General features: G+C 42.7%; 1 protein-coding gene across 1 annotated transcript in view; it reads left to right on the top strand.

Moving 5' to 3' along the window:
• Positions 1-5725, top strand: part of ASB3 (ankyrin repeat and SOCS box containing 3) — a 119000-nt gene that overhangs the window by 132 nt on the left and 113143 nt on the right. The window lies entirely within an intron of this gene.

Genomic DNA, 5725 nt, shown 5'->3' with positions numbered 1-5725 from the left:
GTGAGTTCGGGAGGCGGGCGGCTCTCACCACAGGGTGGGCGGCGGCCGGGGCCTCATGGAGCCGCTACCGGAGAGCGGGGCTGGCGCAGGTGTTTAGATGAGAAAATTCGAGGTAGCGATGAGAAAATTCGAGGTAGCGACGAGAAGTGAGAAGTGGCGGTATTTCTGACTACTCTTTACTCTCGCTGCTTCTGTTTTCCCTTTCCTCCGCATGTAGCGTCTGTACACTTTTATCTTCCCCGCTGGAAGTTTCTCTCCGCCTTTTACAGTGGGCCGTGGTCACCTGAGTACTTTTCAGCTCCTGACTAACACAGGGCGGGTGGCTGTTTCTGCAGCCCTGGGTTCGGGGATACTGAGCCGAGAATACCTGTCGTCCCTCCGTATAAGAATTCTACGCTTCTCCGAGGGTGGCCCAGATGGAGACTCTCCTTGTGGGGAGGGCAGCTAGATTATCCCCTCGTTTTGACCCGACGTGAGGCTCTTCCTTCATCCCAGAGTTGAAGTGCTGTGTCGCTGTTTTATTTAGGAAGCCGATACGTTTCTTTAAGTAAGGTTCAAGGCCAGGTGACCGTAAGGTTATGAATTCACGTAAGATTCAGACATCTCTCACCTCATTCAAAAGAAAACAAAAAGTTTTGCATCTCCCCGTCTTTAAAGAAATGCCATTGTTTTAATCATTAATATAATGGGTTTGGGTAAACTCCGGGAGTTGGTGATGGGCAGGGAAACCTGGCGTGCTGCGGTCCATGAGGTCGCAAAGAGTTGGACCCGACTGAGCGATTGAACTGAACTGATAATGGGTTATACAGCGTGAAATATAGAGCATTTCTCGTTGTCTTTCTGGAGGTGAGAAAAGCTAGACCTTCGTGCTAGATTTGCTAAAAACTGTCGTCCGTCGTGTGTTCTCTCTGCCCCTGCAGTTTGCTCCAAGTCAAAAAGCAGGAAGAGCAGCTTCCTTCTATTTTTTGTTTTGAAAGTTTCCTATTTCTTTTTTAAACATAAGGAATCCACGGCATCAAAGAATTGAGATGTTGTTCATTGATTTACCTATTAATGTTTACTGTGTATGTGAACAGTGGGCTTGGAAAATGGCAAATAAATGAATCTCTGTCCTCTGTCTTATGGTCTAGCAAGGCAAATTACACAAATAATGGTAACCTGTGATAAAAAAAATAATGGTAACCTATTATGGTAATAATAAAATGTTAACACTCATATAACATTTCCTCTTTGCACTTGTCTAAGTACTTTATTATGAGCCAGGTACTATAGATTGTGGGCTTCCCTGGTGGCTCAGTGGTAAAGAACCCGCCTGCCAATGCAGGAGGTGAGGGTCCCACCCCTGGGTGGTGAAGATCCACTGGAGAAGGAGGTGGCAATCCACTCCAGTATTCTTGCCTGGAAAATCCCATGGGTGGAGGAGCCTGGTGGACTGCAGTCCATGGGGTCTCAGAGTCAGACACGACTGAAGGATTAAAACAGCAATAAACTATAGATTATAGAGTAGAAGGATGTTAAATTATATAATAGAGTAGATGTTAGATATAAGGAAGGACGGAAATTGGGTAAGAAAGTCTTGCCAGGAGAAATGACATTCGGATTGCTGTTTTAAGGATTTTTAGGAGTTTTTCAGGCAGGACCATCCTTCTGGGTGGTCCCTTAGGGCTTTTCAGTGTAGTCAGTGTAGAGCAGAGTGGAGTCAGAGGAGATTAATGCTGTCTCAGAGTAGTGGAGACAGTTCCGATGAATTCAGTTCAAGACTAATTCCAAATGGATTAGATACTCAAATGAATAACAAGAAGAAAACAATAGGTATTAAGATTGTATCATGGGTCTCCTTTCTTAATAAAATTTAGTCAGGTGTCACACATATAAAAAAACAAAAGGAAAAAATTTAGGGGAATAATTTAGTGATCTTGTTATGGTGGTGGTGGTTTAGTCACTGAGTCGTGTTCCAACTCTTGAGACCCCATGGATTGTAGCCCACCAGGCTCCTCTGTCCTCTGTCCATGGGATTTCCCAGGCAAGAATACTGGAGTGGGTTGCCATTTCCTACTCCAGGGGATCTTCCTGACCCAGGGATCGAAGCCAGGCCTTCTGTATTGCAGGCAGGTTCTTTACCAACTGAGCCACTAGGGAAGTGTGATCTATAAGAGGGGAACCCTGAAATCATGAAGGAAGAAAGATGTATTTGACTAAATAGAAATGAAAAGTATTTGTCTATCCAGATTTAGTCTCTGGGGCTGTAGTAATGGAAGCTCCAACAACAACAGAAAACTCAAGATAATTTCTGGTACAGGTCATTGCTGCTTAGAAACTAGGGTTATGTAAAAGAAAATGACTTTGGAATATGCTACCGAGGTAGATGGTCAGACTTGTGTGAGGAAGTGACACTTGAGTTATGATTTGAAATGAGGAGGAGGAAGCCACACAGCAGTTTCCAGCAGGAAACGCTTGTGTTGGAGGGATTGAAAGAAGGCTGGTGTTGCTGGAGTGTAAGAGGGCACTTAGGAGATGAAGTTTGAGAGGCTGGAAGAGGCCAGCTGGGCACAGATCTGTAAGTAGGAGAGCGATGTGGCCTGATGTACATTCATGAAGATCATTATGGTTGCTGTGTGGAAAATGGACTATAGGGGATGTTGTTGGCTGAACTGTGTTCCCCGAAAGGATATGCTGAAGTCTTAACCCCTGGAACCTGCAAGTGTGAACTTACTTGGAAATCGGATATTTGCAGATGTAAAGTTAAGGTCATACTGAGCAAGAGTGGGCCCCAATACAATGTCTAGTGTCTTTATAAGAAGAGGGAAATTTGGACGCAGAGAGGGTGGAGGCAGAGATTGGAGCGATGTGTCTACAAACCAACTAAAATTTGCCAACAACCACCAGTAGTTAGGAAGAGATAGGGACACATCCTCCCCTAGAGGTTTCAGGGAGATTTTGGCTCTGCTGACACCTCGATTTCAGACTTCTAACTCCTAGAGCTGTGAAGCAGTACCTTTCTATTGTTTTAAGTTACCAGGTTTGTGGTAGTTTGTATGGCAGTCCTAGGAAGCTAATGTAGGGGCAAAGAGTGGCGACAGGGAGACCAGTTAGGCAGCTGTAGAAATGGGGAGACATAGTCTACTTTGGAATGTATTTTTTGAGTAGAATATCTTGAATTTCCTGGTGGATTAGATGTGGCATGTTCTTACAGAGATGAATTAATGATGCTTTGCCAACAAAGGTCTATATAGTCAAAGCTATAGTTTTTCTAGTAGTCATGTGTGGATGTGAGAGTTGGACCATAGAGAAGGCTGAGCGCTGAAGAATTGATGCTTTTGAACTGTGGTGCTAGAGCAGACTCTTGAGGGTCCCTTGAATAGCAAGGAGATCAAAACAGTCAATCGTAAATCAACCCTGAATATTCATTGGAAGGACTGATGCTAAAGCTGAAGTGCCAATACTTTGGCCACCTGACGTGAAGAGCCAACTCATTGGAAAAGACCCTGATGCTGGGAAAGATAGAGGGTAGGAGGAGAAGGAGATGATAAAGGACAGGATGGTTGGATGGCATCACTGACTCAATGGGCATGATTTTGAGCAAACTGGGAGATAGTGAAGGACAGGGAAGCCTGGTGTGCTACAGTTCATGGGGCTGCAAAGGGTCAGATATGACTGAGCGACTGAACAACTATGTTTTATGAGGAACTGGTGGTGAAGTTTACTGAAACAGGGAGGAAAATAATGTGGACTGATGGGAATCATGTGTTTTGTTTGTTTTACTTTTTATTTTGAAGTGATTTCAGACTTACATAAAATTTATTTGCAAGAATCAAACCTAGATTCTCCAGTTATTAACATTTTATATATGTGGTTTGCTTACAATAATAATAATTTTGGAATCAATGGTTCTATTTTGGACATGTCAAGTCTTGTTACTTTTTAAAATTAATTTTAATTGGAGTATAATCAATTTACTGGACATGTTAAGTTTTAGATATCATTAGTTAGACATCCAAGTGGAGCTAACATGTTGATTAAACCTGAGGCACAGGTGGAGAGGTCAGAGCTGAAGTTATAAATTTTGATGTTATTTGCATGTGCCTGAGTGCTAAGTTGCTTCAGTTGTGTCTGACTCTTTGTGACTATGGACTGTAGCCACCAGCCTCCTTTGTCCTTGGTATTTTCCAGGCAAGAATACTGGAGTGGGTTGCCATTCCTTTTTCCAGGGGATCTGCCTGACCCAGGGATTAAATGTGCCTCTTTTATGTCTTCTGCATTGGCGAGAGGGTTCTTTACCACTAGCGTCACCTGGGGATCCCTATATGCACGTAGGTATATTTAAGCCATAGTGCTGGTTGCAATCCTTCAGGGAAACGATGAGGATAACAAAAGGAAGAGGAGTCATTGCAACATTAGATACTGAACAGCATTGAAGAATTAGCAAAATGGACTGGGGAGGCATGCCCAGTAAAGAAAGAAAGTCAGAAAACTGAGATATCAAAGAAGTCAAGAGAAAGAACTGTACCAGTTAAGTAAATGCTTTGAGGAGTTGTAGATGATGAGGATAAGTAAGTAACCAGTGTATTTGGCAGCATGGCGGAGGAGTAGAGGGGAAAAAAGGCTTGATTGGATTGAAGTGGAGGGCTTGTTTATCTGTACATTAAATTAAAAACGTTATGCTTTTGCCTTTCAGCAGGGTATATGCCGGTTTCTCAGAGCCTTGGTGCTGTTGACGTTTCGGGCCGGGTGACCCTTTGTCAGGAGGGGCTGTCTTGCATATTGTGTCATGTTTAGTGGTACCCTGGCTTGTGTCTTCTAGATGGTAGCAGCAGCCTTATTCCCCTCCTGCTTTGCCCGCCAAGTGTGACAACCGGAAACGTCTGCAGACATTGCCAGATGTCCCTTGGCAGGCAGGATGGCCCCTGGCTGAGAATCTATTTCTGGTTTAGACTTAAAATGAAAAGCTTGAATATTAATGGTAAAGCTTTAGGCAGTAGCTCCCTGAGTGAGAAGATACTTAGTGTCAAGCAGGGGACCTTTCTAGCACTCTAAAAGTTTTGCAGTGTAGTGAATACCTACTTTGCCTGTAAGGCAAGTGATCCTGTTTGTATTATATCTTTGATGATTCCATAAGACACTTAATCTTACCTTACACTGATGTCATTATTATGCATATTGGTTACCATAGAGGATTTTGAATATAAATATGTAGAAGATTGTCCTGAATCTGTATTAACCCCATCACTGCCTAGAAATTATTTTGAAAAAATAGTCAATATTGCTTCATTTAATAGTCTTGACTTTTTTCATATAAGTATGGTACAGAAAACACAGTCCTAAATTTTGTTTAACTTTCTGCTTCATGGATTCCAGGAAAATGCCCCTTAATCTGACAAAGCTACCTTTTTCTGCCTAATTTTAAGAGAATTAGTCTTAATATGGCAATTTTCAGTTAGCCGCAGAATTATAGATCTGGAGAGAGAGCAAGAAAGTTGTGCAGTTATTTATCTCATAAATATGGTTTGGAGGCACTGTCCTCAGTTCGAAGAGTGTTGTAAAAATGCTGTTGTTCAGTTGCTAAGTCGTGTCTGACTCTTCTGACCCCATGGACTGCAGCCCATTAGTCTCCTCCATCCAGGTACTATACAGATAAAATACTGCAGACATTCAAAAGAGAGGGTGATTACTTTTAGTGAGAGATGGGGTGAATGAAGTGTGGAAACCAATTAAATAGTCTCTGTTT

This window comes from Cervus canadensis, chromosome 5, assembly GCF_019320065.1.
Source record: "Cervus canadensis isolate Bull #8, Minnesota chromosome 5, ASM1932006v1, whole genome shotgun sequence".
NCBI classification, from domain to species: Eukaryota; Metazoa; Chordata; class Mammalia; order Artiodactyla; family Cervidae; genus Cervus; species Cervus canadensis.
Note: the sequence above shows the minus strand (reverse complement) of the source record. Positions and strands in the feature narration are given on the sequence as shown.